The 14,222-nt window shown below is 47.3% G+C and overlaps 1 protein-coding gene and 1 long non-coding RNA gene across 4 annotated transcripts in view; one reads left to right on the top strand and one right to left on the bottom strand.

The window, feature by feature from the left end:
- The window catches only part of SEMA6A (semaphorin 6A), a 119,369-nt gene extending 109,648 nt beyond the window's left edge, over positions 1-9,721 (bottom strand). For all 3 annotated transcript variants that reach the window (XM_067315478.1, XM_067315479.1, XM_067315480.1), the window contains exon 1: positions 9,219-9,721. The gene's annotated coding sequence lies outside the window, so the exon portion shown is untranslated. The remainder of the gene's footprint in view (positions 1-9,218) is intronic.
- Positions 9,722-9,920: 199 nt separating this feature from the next.
- On the top strand, positions 9,921-12,202 carry LOC136995418 (uncharacterized). Its single transcript, XR_010887011.1, has 2 exons — positions 9,921-10,060; positions 11,986-12,202. It is a non-coding gene; the product is annotated as an uncharacterized lncRNA (long non-coding RNA).
- The last annotated feature ends 2,020 nt before the right edge of the window (positions 12,203-14,222 follow it).

Raw genomic sequence — 14,222 nt, 5'->3', positions numbered from 1 at the left:
GCACTGGAGAAGCAGAGCCAAGGCAACGGCTTCAGCTTCCCTTCCCATCAACCCTCCCCATTGACTGGCCCCAAAACAACTGAAACAAACGTGGAGAGCTCAGGTGTGAATGCTGCGTGCACCCGACTGATGGGATGCATCGACAGGGGCACTCTGTGGCCAAATGAGGGAGGCCCTTCTTCCTTCTCTCGCCTCTTCATAAGCATGAAGTCCAAGTCAACTTTCAGCCTTCCAGGAATATTCAGGCGGTAAGATGCTATTCAACACGTGTAAGCTTTGCAAAACAGAAAGATAAAAATGTAATAGTTACCCAGAAATAATTTTTGTCTTTTCCTGATGAGCTCAGGAGATCTGCTGCTAAAATTCAGCTGCCTGGGGATGTAGATGAACTCTTATGACCAACCATAAATAAAGTAAATGAACTAGATTGAACTGTAAATGGAATAAGGGTTTGCTGCTGAGGTGTCAGCAGAAACTCTACTTTTCTCTCCAACAGGAACAAGATTGGGCCTCTATACTGACTATACAATCACTTATCACTACACACCTCAGTATCTTGGACATAAAAAATAAATAATAATTAATAAAAAACATTAACGTTAACTGAAAGTACATAGGTACCTTACAGAACTGCTTAAATTCATTTCTAAACAGAACGATTCTACATCTAACCTGAAACTAAATAGAATACTACAAATTCTGAGAAAAAAATACAACTGAATTTGTACCTCTACAGCTTTTGACCCAAGATATTTTTCCTTCGTAACAGTCTGCTCTGGCAATCACCAGGTCCCTTCCAAAAGGAACTGCAAATTGGCCAGGGCATATTACTTGCCCTGTCAGACTGCCAAACTAGCACAGTGGTATGCTTCTAGGTACACATACATTGTGGGTTTAGCCAGAAGAAGTTTTGGCTTAACTTCATATACAATATGCATATACAATAGAATATTAAAAAGTCAGACCATAAAATAGGAACTTCATACTGTGTGAGAGTTCAAAATTACAAATATGGATGTTCTGTGTATCTACCAGCAGGCAAAGCTTTGTTATCTTTAAAATTCATATGGAATTCTTGGACTTTGAAATGGTTCCTTTGGTAGGACTCCTGAATGTCAATTACAAATAACAAGCACACGTTCCCAGTCTGCTTATTGATCCTGTTGGAAAAATGACAAGACTGGGTAGTAAAATCCCAAACTGAAGCTCATCTTTGAATGAGAGCTAACTATTTGAAAGTTAAAAAGTGGCTAATTTTCCAGATTAGTTCCAATAATATTGAATTCTTTAATCTAAGCTGCAATGCTTTTAACATGTTTCTCTGCTTTATGTGAATTTTAAAGGCTTTTTTTGTGATCAGAAAATACCTATCAAGCTTATCTATGCAAGAACCAAACTGCTTTATTAAAACTGGAGGGAATCACTTAATTCTTGAGACACTGGAAAATAAAGTGCAAAAGAAATGGGGTTTAAATATCTGCTTACTCCAGCTCACACAAAAGCGATGAAAATTTTTTTCTCAATGGGGAAAGAAAAAGCTTTATGCTTAGCAAAAGATGTCTCTGCATTATTTTATATTGTGCATAACTAACAAAAAACAATTAACATTCAACACTACATGGAATTCAGTCTTTCAGCTACTTTCTTATCAGACCTATTTACTTCTTTACCATTTCTCTCATTTGTTAAACAAGCTACTCTTGACCACTTACAGCTCTGCATTTCTAAAAGCATGCATGTTTTAATGCTACATTTGTGAACAGACATTGAAACATTATTAAAAAAAAAATACTACCAATGCCAACACAGTGCTGAAAGAGTACTAGTTCCGTCTGACAAAAGTTTACTTCCCCCTTTCTTCTTTGTAATTCAAACAGCTCTGCAGCTAACAAAAGGATACTTATTGTCATTGGACACCGAAGAAAAAGGCTAAATTTAAGGTAACAATGGAAACAATAAACATTAACTCAGTCTCAAACATGATGTCATGTTGTATGTAGCTAGGTTAAAAGAGAATGTAAAACAAATTACCTGGACTGCTTAGGAAACCCTAAATGCCCTAATTTACCCAACCATTTATCAGCAGCACTAATGAAAAGCCTTTCTTGCAATAGATAAAGGTAGCCATTAGTCTCTGAACTCTACATTTTTATTAGCAAGACAAAACAAGAAGCAAATCTTCTGAGTAAATATCAGCTGGATGTTCACATAACAAGGTCCAGAGAGACATAACCAGAAGTTGTCTCTTTTAATCCAGCTCTGAACAATGTTGGATGCTGTTTTCTGTTCTTTCAGAGCACTACTACTGCCAAAATAACTGCAAGGCTTGCAAGTCCGAGTATATCTCAAGCCTTTCCCAAGGCACCCCAACACTATCTGAGGCACTGAAACTATGGCAACTGAATAAGAAAGCAGCTTCCATGATTAATAGATGAAGATCCCAGCGACAGTGCCTAGCTAGGCCATAATTCAAGAATGCAAGAGGAATTAGCATAGAATTCATCTCAATCTACCAATAAAAAGTAGACTTCAAAAAGCATCAACAAAACAGCAATTTTTTTCTTCTGAAAGAAATATTCTACAGAACTATAAACTGTTCAAATTCCTATTAACATTACAATGATCATCTGCCTCCAATGCAAGTAATGGATAAACATTCGCTAACAGTGATGAAGGAACCAATACAGCAAATTTCCCATCTGACTGTATCAAAGTCATACATAAGAATGGCTTTGTAAGAATGGCTATGTGAGAACACTCAATATCTAGAACATCTCAGTGAATCTGAGGAGCCAGAGATAAAGTTAAAACAGTGTTTGCTGCAGTCAGAATATATTTGGACACAAGTTTTCCCAGTGTGTTGGGGATTCGTATCAGTGAATTAATGCTCACTTCACTTGCTGAACCAGGACACTCTCATTTTCAGCACTAGAAGGCCCCATGAGTCTGTCAGAGCCATTGCAAAATTGATGAGAGGTTAGGAATACTTTTTTTTTGGAAGGGGCATAATCAAATTTCCATTATTATCTCCAGTAAAAATACTAGTATTATGGTCTTCATCCACTAGGTGGTCTCAGACTAAGGTGAAATGACATAAAAATATTCTGTATTCCTTTCCACTTCCATAAACATGAGATTTTCACTAAAGGCAACTGGTTCTACAGACCATAAAGATATAGGAACTTTTTTTTTTTTTGGTACCCCCTAGCAGTAAGGTTATAACCCTATAATGAAGGCATGCTGAGGCATGGCTTTACCTGGGGAGGGTGAGGGAGAAGGAGCCAAGGGTTTCCTTTACTGAGCATAGTGCACATGCTGCCGTGTCACATGATATGCTGCAATGTTGTGCATCTGTCCCTGGAAACTCGCTTTTACTTCAGCACAGCATCAATTCTTGTTGTAAAACTGTATTTCTGTTGGGAGTTCCTCAGTAGCAGTTTGGTCAGTAGCTTTAAATAAAATAAATAAATAAATAAATAAATGGGGTAGTCCATGACACGTGAATTTCAAGTATCTGGTGTAAATACTCTATATAGAAATGGCTATTATTAACAATAGTTTTAAAGGAAAGGTCATCACTGAATGCAGTGAATTACCATATGTCTTCACTCTAGAGATACAGCAACTGGCAGTTCTGTTAATAGCTGGTTTATCTACTTCATTTTACATCTCTATTTCAGCCACTACAGAAACACTCCGGGGATTGGGGAAACATTCCTTTCATACAAAAATGTCTCTGTATTCACACACAGTATAGTATTCCCCTCCTTTTGGCTGATAAATAACTGCAATTCCATACTGTGGAAGACTTAACTATCAAAAGGTTTTGCAGCAAATTATGGGGTAATGCATGTAGAGTTTTTCTCATTTTCATCTTCCTGTTTTAAAAGTGGTATCTTTCATTTTTTAAAAAACTATAGCTGGAGCTAAACTTTAGATTTTGGAGGTCATAAGTCTGGCAGCCTCATTTATGTTCATCTGGTGCACAAAAGCTGAGAATATGATTATTTTATGGGGAAAGGCACAGATAACTCATTCCCTTTTCTATTTCCTGTGGCCCCATAATTAACCATTAGCAGCTTTTATGAGTCTGAAGTGACAAAATAGCAAATGCCTCTATGCATATCTTTTAAATGAACCACTTCCAAGACTTTCTGAATATTCCGATGTGGTGGGTGCACACCTCTTTTCTTCTAAAGTTTTTTTCTCAGTTCCTGTTCAGTTCTCACTTAAAATTTTAAATCCTTTCACATCTTCCAGTTGCTAAAATGGGATAGGCAAGTGAGCAGCTTGGGAACTCCAGAAGACATGCAATATGTATAATTACGACACAGTAGGTGGCACTCTTCCCTTTAAATCCTTAAGCAATGACTTGATGCTGTGCTGCCATACTTGCCATGTTGCAGGCAAGACCTAAAACCAAGGTCTTATTCACTGTGGACAATTAAAGATCCCGTAACACTGTGTAAATGCTAACATTCGGTTACTTCCACCATCATGAATAATGGTTCAGTTATAGCAGAAGAAAGCATATATGGAAAGGGGGGGGGGGAAGAGACATGCAAATCCTGATCTGCCAAGGTTGCACCTGAACGAGGAAGTTCATGTCTGCTTCCCCAGACCCTACACACATATAAGCTGTTCAGCGAGGCTCATAATAAAAATATTCCCACAGAGAGCTTTCAGGCTTAGGTCCAGAGTTTCCCCCAGCTGCTTGATTTTGTCTCTAATCACTGTTCATTTTTGCTGTATGTTGTTGGTCAGCAACTGGACTCCATACTAATACTGGCTGTATTTTACTGCCAAGATTATCTCCATATATGCCTCACCCACCCCAGAGTAATGCTGATAAACAGAATTAATGATGATATAATACTGAAAGGATCACCAGCAGAAAGCATTGCTTTTTCCTCCCATTCTTCTGTCACCCTGTCAATGCAAAAGGGAGACAGGAAGTTTACCACAATTTGTTGTAGGCCTGAGTCAGATACCATTTACTCTAGAACACACAGATCTAGGTCTGAATTAACATTAAAGGTCTGATCCACAGCAAAAGTACTTGCACCATAGTTTCAGGTCCTCTGTAAGGATTGATTCTCACTGGAAAATAGTATTTTCAGACTAGGGCCTAAATATAAAAAACCTTCCCTATTTGAAAAATATTTGAGCAACTGCCTTTACTATTATAAAATTACTGGGGGGGGGGCAGTTTACTTTGGTAAGACTTAAATTTGAGTAAGACTAGGCAAGTAAGGACTAAGAATGTACCTCCTTAATGAAGGAATAGTAGTAGCTAAAATATTGCAGGATCTGTACCAAATGAGGATAGTGAGAACTTCTGTTCTTGTACGGTTCAACTTCCTTCTTGCGTACGCTGGGTCTAATATAGTAGAATGCTATTTTCCAGGATTTACTCTGTTGCTTGTTTTCAGCGCTCTACTATAGTGGATGGGAATCAGGTACTATACAAAAAACATTTGTTTGCATAGCGTAACAATGTGTTCCTGCAAACAAGTTAGATGCGAGGCATATATTAGCTCAGGTCAATTTAATCCTAAAACATTTTATGTCTTCCCTGCTGTAAACCATGTGAACTCCTTTCATGTGTATTTATGTATGGCTCTTCAAAACAAGATGACAAATTTCCCCTTCCCTTCACAAAACATGCACAAACAAGTTCACAATCACCTACTTCCTTTTTAATGCAAACAGTTCTATTCTGGATTTAATCACAGGTCATTAATTTGATCTTTCTCCTTTTCTCCCCCCCCCCCGATTTAATGAAGGCAACTCCTTATTTATCCTTAGCCTGACTACCTCCTTCTTCAGCTTCAAACTGCAATAACTGCACTCCTCAATTTACAAACATTAAGAGAGGGCTATTGCTAATTTCTACTTTCATCTTCAAGTAGCTAGAAGTGTTAACTACCTATGTTTCTCGTAGATGTTACTGCCCAATTATTTTTTGCTTTAAGTAGTACTGTTTAGCTGATAAGATTGATTTTGCCATTAGAAGTAAATATACACAGTTTTAATGCAGACTAATGGAGAATATACAGAACATCTGTGACCATATAATTCATTTTCCCTCAGAATATTCACCCATGCTTCAGGCATTCGATTCCTACTACATGAAAAGCAAATGTTGCAAGTATACTTAATGCTATTAATTACTATTGTTAATCCATTCTACATTCAGACAGAAACCTCATCTGGGCAGCCTACTCCTGAACTACCATAAAGTCAGAAGGAGATTTTCTTTGGTAATGAGTGGTGGAAAACTGAGATCAACATTTTTATGCATAGCAAATTGTCTGAATTTAAAGAGAGTTAGGATGTTTTCTCTTTATTATATTTTATGAGAAGTTATATATTAAAAACGAATTCCCTTCAGATAAAATTATAGCATAGACAGTGAAATGCCTTGGCAACTATACTTTTTCTAAGGGTGACAAACCTTCCTGATCTTAATGAAGCTAGTATTTCCATTCAAACATGTATGAGACTACTCCACGAAGAAAGGGGTTTACTGGAACAGACCCAATTTTCCCCACAATACACTAGATCAATCTCATTAAAAAAACAGAAGTTAACCAGAGCAAGATCCTTTTGCTTTTCTAGTCTGAAAACTAACAGCAAAGGAAACCCTGAACATGATAACAGTTGCGTAAATCTTACTCACAGAGAGATGCCACACGGTCCTCAAAATCTCCACAAGAGTTATGTGATTAAAGGAGCCTGACTCTGCTGGACTTTCTCACGTCGATGCCAAAGGATTTACCCGCCAACACTACTCACACGAGAAAGGGTCACTGAATGACACTTAAATTAAATGAATGCAAACCAAATACAATCACTGAAATTACTTTTGCAAAGACAGAGTAGTTAGATATGTGATTTTCCCACTATATTTGAGCTGAGATTAATAATTAATATTAGTGCTGGATGATACTAAACACAAGTTAGCAGAACGTATGTCAAGTAATAAGCTACTGCAAGCAGCCGTATGACAGAAAGCAGTTGGGGAGAGTTAGCTCTTCATTATACCAACACCTGCAGTCTGTGTGCGCCCCTCTGGAGGAGCAAACATTCACCTTGCAGAGTCAGGAGTTAGCTTTTTTTTTTTTTACAATTAAAGCGCCACTAAAGCTTGTATTTTTGCAGTTCTACTAGCAAAATAATTTTGTGTCCAGAGCAACTAAAGATGCGTACTACACAGACGCTGGCATCAGCGCGCAGGTTTACAAACTTCAAAAGCAGCAATTAGCTCAGGAGAGGAAAAAAGCGAACAAATTTCCCTCTAAACAAGTGGGAAAGAGCAGGAAAAGAACAACCCAGCCTAAGGAAAACCCAGCAATTACTGCATTACGACTCACCCTCAGAACAGCCACACACGACAAACGCTGTGGTCACGGTTAAAAGGACATCTCCGCTAAGCAGCCCAGGTTCAGCCGCGCTTGATTTCCCCCTTTAACCCTCCGCCTGGACGCCGGCTAGAGCCGCGAGTTTCCCACCACCCCCGGGAAACAGCTGCCCCGGGCAGGACGGGGATGTGACGGCCAGGGCCCAGCGAGCAGCAGGTACTTTCTCCACACGCCCAGACCCAAACTTTCCGCCGCCCTCCACAGGCCGGGCCGGCGGTGACCGTTGGCGACCGTTGGCCGGCGGTAACGGCTCCGCGCGCCGGCTTGCCCCGCGCCCCCAGCGCACCAGCGGGCAGGGAGACAGCGCAGGGGGATTTGCGGGCTCTCGCTTCGCCTCACGCAAATTCGCAGCTAGAGCACTTAACGCACGTTACTCTCAAGTGAGAGCTCTTCATGCTCATGCAGACACGGGGAGAACGGCGGGTGGAGAAAATCCCTCCTCGCAGGAGGCCCCCCCACGCCGCCCCGCCGCGGGCAGCGCCCGGCGGGGGAAGGGCCGCCCGGCCGTGCGGGGTGCCGGTCACGCCGGCAGTGCTTTCGGGAGGGCTGGCCGAACAAGAACTCTATTGTGCTCCTGTTATTCCCCTTTAGAAAAACTTTCTTTTTTCCGCCGTTTCGCCCGGTTCCCCGGGGGCTGGAGCGAGGGGGGGGGCGCCCCGGGGCAGCGACAGGGCAGGGGCTGAGGCGGCGGGCAAGGGCAAAGGGCGAGGAGCCCGGCCGCCCCGCGGCGCTCCCGCCCGGCCGCCGCGGATGGGCTCGGCGCTGCGCGGGCGGCCGGCCCGCGGGGTACCCTCTGCCCGCCGCCGGCGCGGAGCCGGGGCCAGCGGGCTGCCGCGATCGCCAGTGGGGAGAGGGACTGCGCGCCCCGCCACCGCCCCGCCAGGGAGAGGCCGACAGCACCCGGGAGAAAGGGGCGGGGAGCGGCCCTGCCCGAGAGCCACCCTGGTCCCCGCGCAGCCCGTAGGGCGGCCCCCGCCCGCACACCCCTCGCCCCCGCGGCGGAGCGGAGGCAGCGGTAAGGAGGCGGTGACGGCGCCCGGGCGGCGGGCGGCGAGCGCGCCGCGGCCCCGGCCCCGGCCCCAGCCCCGCGGCGGCGAACAAAGCCCGCGGCGGCGCGCTGCCCCCCCGCCGCCCGCCCGGCGCTCCGCGCAGCGCCGCTTTCCGCGGCCCCCGGACCCGCCGCCAGCCCTGAACAAAACACGCGGCCCAGCCCCCCGCTCCTCCGCGCACAACGGCAAGGCCCGAGGGGCGACGATGCGGGGAGCGCCCACATCGTCCCTGTAACAAAGACTTTCTTCTCCGCTCCGACTCAGCCGCACACGGTGGCCCCGGCCCGGCCCTCCCGCGGGTGCGGCGGCCGCAGCGGCCCGGCCCGCCGCCGCGCAGCGAGGCTGGCAGCCGCGGCCCTCGGGGCCGGCCGGGCGCGGGGCCGGGGCCGGCTGAGCGGTGCACAACGCCGCGCATGCAGCCCGCTCCCCTCGAAGCCTGCGCGCACGGCCCGCGAGAAACGCCAGTACATTCAGCGGCCGGGAGACGAAAAAGAGGAAAAAAGGAAAGGCGAAGCCACGAGATGCCTGGGAAGTGGCAACAGCAAGCGCAGCGTATGCACTTGCAGGCGGCTCTTCTCCTCCTCCCCTAGGCGCTGCAAGCGCTGTCGAGACAGAAAGCAGCAGCCAACCTTAAACCACACACCATCCTCGCTCACTCTTCCCGAGCCTGCCGAGGCGACCCAGGAACCTTCCTTGCAAGCAACCCCGAAACATCAGATACAGAGACGACAGGGGAGTACTGTACCTTTTCGGTGCATGTATCTAGGCAGCTAGAGAAAAGAACTAGCTGCTGTAGTGTCCCATTTAGTAATCCATTTAAGGGGATCTCTCTGGGAAACTGGAGCCACTCTCTCCTTTGCAATCCTTTGTCATTACTACATGTGTGCTTCCTGGGGGATGGAATATTTAATATTTCTACTTTCTGAATTGCAAATGCAATTTGTTCATTTCCAATGATGGGAGAAAAGGGGGGAGGGAAAAAGCGTTAGCAACTCCTCTGCAAACCCAAATTCCACTACGGTTCCACTCCAGTAAGTCCCCTTCAGTCGTGTCTTAGGAGGTAAGTCATTTCAGGGTCTTGTCCTGCTCCCTTTCTACCAAAAGTGCTCCTGGTGTGAAGGCTGCTTCAGGAAAACTCCTAGGCTGGAGGCGCCGTGCGCGCCGCGGCAGGAGAGCGGAGTCGCTGCTAGCGCACGGCTCGCGGTCATTGAGCGGCGCCGGGCGCGGACGGGGAGCGGGCTGCGCCGTGCCGTGCCGTGCCGTGCCTTGCCTCCCTCCGCTACCGGGCTCCCCGCGCCCTGTCACTGGGACGCGCTCCGCCGCCGGGGGCGGAGCCAAATCCCGGACTGGATCGCGCCGGACGGGCGCGCCCACGCCCCGCCCCGCAGCGCCGGGCGCGGGGGGCCGCGGTGCGAGGGGAGGGGGGACCACCCGGCGCCCCCGGGCAGCGGCGGCTTGAACCGTGGGGAGGAAGGGGGGGAGCGAGGGAGGCATCACGCAGGGCCAGCCGCGACGCTCCGGGAGGCGAGGTACCAGCAAGGATTTGCTCATCGATTTTCTTAAATGGAGAAGTTTTAAAGAACGAGGGTAAGTGAATTTCTCAGACTTTCTGACCGCCCCTGCCCCAGCGGCGGCCCGGGCAGCACCGCACCCAGGGCACAAACGGCCTGGAAAGTATGCGGGGTAAAAATAGCCTCGGCAAAAAATACTCTCCTACCAGTACGTAAATGTAACGTATAGATGATCTGCAAAGGGCAGGCTATGCCAACGACATTACCAACAGATCTTCTGTGACAGTCTGAACGTTATGTTTGAATTTTTGTATTTACACGCAAGGGCAAGGTTTTTTATTTAAATTTTTTTTATTGGTATCGAACGTGCTGCTAATAAAACCACCCTAGTGAGCTACCGGCACGAGACTATTTTTAAATGTTATCAGGTTTATTTTGAGCAGGTGCAAACGAGTAGGAGGGGAGGAGCCCTTCCGCTCCAAACCCACCAACTGTGGAAACTTGCCAAAGGCCAATAAATTTTTGCACCCCTCCATCCAAGAGACATAACGTTATTCCTGCTCTATCTGTAGATCCGTATGCCTCCATCCGATATAATGCTGAGGCAGCCATAAATACCGAGCGCCGGCAGTGGCATTTTAAACCATCGCGATGGTTCCGCGTCCACTAAAAAAGGGTTTATCTTAGAAGTAGCAGCGTTTCGTTTAAAACAGGGAAACGGCGAACGGGAGAGAGCAGCTACAAAGAGCAGGGATGCAGTTTGGGGCATCGGAGATCCGCGGCCGGGAAGCGCAGGAGGCACCGAGGGAGGCGTGGCGGGGGCCGGGCCGGGCCGGGCGGCCGCGGAGCGCGCCGGCACCGCGCCCCGCACCGCCCGGCTGTCCCGGGCCCCGGGCGGCTCGGGGCGCCTCCCGCTGCTCGGGCCGGTGCCGGAGGGGGCCGCTGCGCCAGGTCGCATCCGCGCACCGGCTGGCCAAACTTGCCAAGTTGCGGCCCGACCCCGGAGGCGCCCCGGCCCCGCGCTGCGCCCGCTGGCGCCTCCCCGCACGCAGCTCCCGGCTTGCGTTTTATACGGGGGAAGAAAAAGAGTGTATTGTGTAACCTGCTCATCGCACTTCGGCGCTCGCGGAGCGCACTGATCCGAGGCACCGGGACAGCCATCCCTCGCCCCCTTGGGGAAACGGGAACAGGGCTGCAACACGCGGTTGGAGCAGGGCGCAGCCGTCTGATTCTCTTTCTTCTCCCCTTAGGATCCGCCCCCCCCCTTTCCTCCACCCAAATCCCACTTCGATAGTTGCTCGCCGGGTTAATCCGTCCCTGTCTCGGAGCCAATCAGTCCGGCGAGGAGCAGCGGCCGCGCTAATAAATTAATCCCCTTCCTCCCCGGCCCCGTGCCGAGACACTCCGCCGCCGCTAATCCCCCGGCTGCGGCCGGGCCCGGGCGGCGGCGGGGGGGGGGGGGGGCCTCTGCCTCCCTTCGGCCGGGGCGGCGGCCGCCCAGCCCCGCGCCTCACTTACATCTTAATTGTGCCTGGGAAAACTTCTTTAATTGCCGGAATTAGGCAGAACAAACGGATTGTTTCACGGGCTGAACCGAATCAATGCCGGGTTTAGCGCCTTCCCTCAGAGAAGCGCAGAACTGAGCCGTCGCGTTTGCTTTACGGCGAGGCTGGCGGCCTCGCAGGGGTAACGGCGGCGGCAGCGAGGCAAACCGCCCCGCCGGGCCCCGGCTCCCCCGCAGCTGCCCGCCCCGAGGCCGCTCGGCGTGAGGCGACCCCGGCGGAACCCCGCCCGGCGCTCCCGCAACGCCGCGGCACAGGGCGGGGCGGCGCGCGGACCGTTAACGGCCGGCCCGGCCGTTAACGGCCCGCGCGCCGCCCCCCCTGCGAGACCGTCTCGAGAAAACCCGATGACACCGGCGAGCTGGAAATCGGTGCCCAGCGTGGCCTCGCCCGTGGCGTGGGGTGCCTCAAAGTTTTGACTGTAATTTCTGTGCTCTAGGTCTCGTTTGAGACGCACTACGAGGAGAAGCTCTGGTTACTTCGGCATGAAGATATCTCTTTTCCTGAGGATTCACTGACAAGTGCGATTGCCTTAAGTTGATTTATGCATGTATTTTTTAAACCAGATAAGTGGAAGGACAGACTACAACCAGGGGATTTACTATCAGGCCAAGAAGTGTCGCATGAAAATTAAAATAATTACTTGTTTATGACAACTCTTTTTCTGCCCTTTATTTTCAGATAATGAAAGGACTCTCAGAAATTGGTTTTGGTTTGGTATTTGATTTAGGATCTAAAATTACACACACATTAATTCAATTTCTAGTTGTTAGATTACAAGGGAAAGCATTCTTTGGTATCAAGGAAAAGTTTTTTCTTTCCCTTCAGACAGTTTAAACTGACTATATACTTAGGGTAATTTTCTAACCAAAGGAACTGAGACTTAATATATATTTTCTTTCTTTCCCTGGAAATCTAAAACAGAAGAGAGTTCTGCACCAAACAGAATAATTGCTGAGGACAGATAAATTTTAGCTAAACAAACTTACCCTAGATCTGAAAGCAATTAGAGAAACTCAACGAGTACAAATAATTTCTGGGTACCAAACCATGTGGCAGGGGGGTAAACCAGATGAATGGACCTTGATTTGCCAAGACCCCTAACCCCATTTCCCCGAAGAGGCACCAGCTAATCTCATGCTACTTCTCTCTCTGACAGGAAACAAGAGCAGAGACAAAATACAGTCTGAATTTGCGGGCAACATCCATTCAACAATACCAAATGCTGACATTCAATCATTACATTATGGTCAATCACTATGTACATTTTGAGGTGTTCAAAACTTCCACTGACTTTTTTGTGGGTTTGAGTTGTAAGCAAATCTAGATTGGGCCCTCACTGTGTGCTTCACATCAGAAATACTTCTGAAATGCTGAACAGTTTATTTTACACTTGCATTTCTTCATTAATCAAAAAAGGCTCTTTGACAGAAATATTTTTCCCCTATATTTAGAGCTTTGAAAAATACAGACCAGATTTTTGTATTATAAAAGTTTTGCAAGAAGCAGAAAGCACTAAAACATCCTATTTTCCATATGTCAGTATTAGATGTGGCATCAATTGCAAGAACTTATTATTCAGGTTCTTTTACAAAAGTGTTTTCCATTCATCCACTTTCCATTCTTTCCATATTTAATTTCCAAGCCTGCATTGACTAATTTCTTCCTTCAAATCTCACATTAGAACCTTCTTTTTTTCAATTAGCCTTCTGTCAAAAGGAAATTCAGCTCTCCTGTCCTTTATTCCCTTACTGCTCCTTCTGTTCTTAATTTACTAGCCTCAATCTGCAAAATTACGTGTCTTCATAGCTTAAAAAATCCCCTCTTTTCCCTGATTCCATGTTCCCTTTCTCTCTCCCCCACCCCATCCAGTAAACTACTCTCCCATTCTTTTCTTTCCCGCCAAGTGATTTTAGGTTATTTTCATGGAATTTGAATATCAACCTCAAGTTGTAGTGCAGTCAGATCTTCTGAAAACAGACACAACCTTGCTCGCTCACCCAGACCAGTTAAAAACTGGCCAGAGCTGCTCACCCTGGTGTGGGGAAGGAAACTGTTACCCGTACCAGCTAGCACTGCCTAGCTGCCTTTTGGCAGCTGCTGAGCTAGAGTGCAAGGGGTTTTTAAGTCTCAATCCACTAAGGGTTTCTCAGCAAGATTTCCATGGAGCTGCTGGAATTTGCATTTTAAGCACCTTATCTGAAAAATCCACAAAAGCCACAGAGATGTTCTCCAATTCACTCCAGCCCCGCTTCATATTCTGCCTCTACCAAAGATTCCACTTGGGTTTGTATGAAAATATTACCTCTACCCCTGTCTCCTAATTACATACAAAATATGTTGACCTAAGGTTAGTGGGACACGTGGCCTGCATGGGGGAAGGGTGCTTGAGCCTCTGTAGAGCTGTCACTGGGAGCAGCTGGCTCTTTTAGATGGGTTGTTCAGAGCTGGATGCCAACTGACGTGCTGAGCCGCACGCTAAATACATGTGTATTTTCTGCTCTACCACCTTCCTGGAACCATGTAACTGTAAGTGGGGCATCCCGTTAAATACAGCTCTGAAGAGCTGGGATACCGGGGCGATGCAGTGGTACATCAGCATTGAGCATTCCCCATTCATTATCTTCCCATGCCAGCCTGATCCGTGCAGCATTGGCCATTTCCTGTACCTACTGT

Source organism: Apteryx mantelli, chromosome Z, assembly GCF_036417845.1.
Source record: "Apteryx mantelli isolate bAptMan1 chromosome Z, bAptMan1.hap1, whole genome shotgun sequence".
Lineage (NCBI taxonomy): Eukaryota > Metazoa > Chordata > Aves > Apterygiformes > Apterygidae > Apteryx > Apteryx mantelli.
Note: the sequence above shows the minus strand (reverse complement) of the source record. Positions and strands in the feature narration are given on the sequence as shown.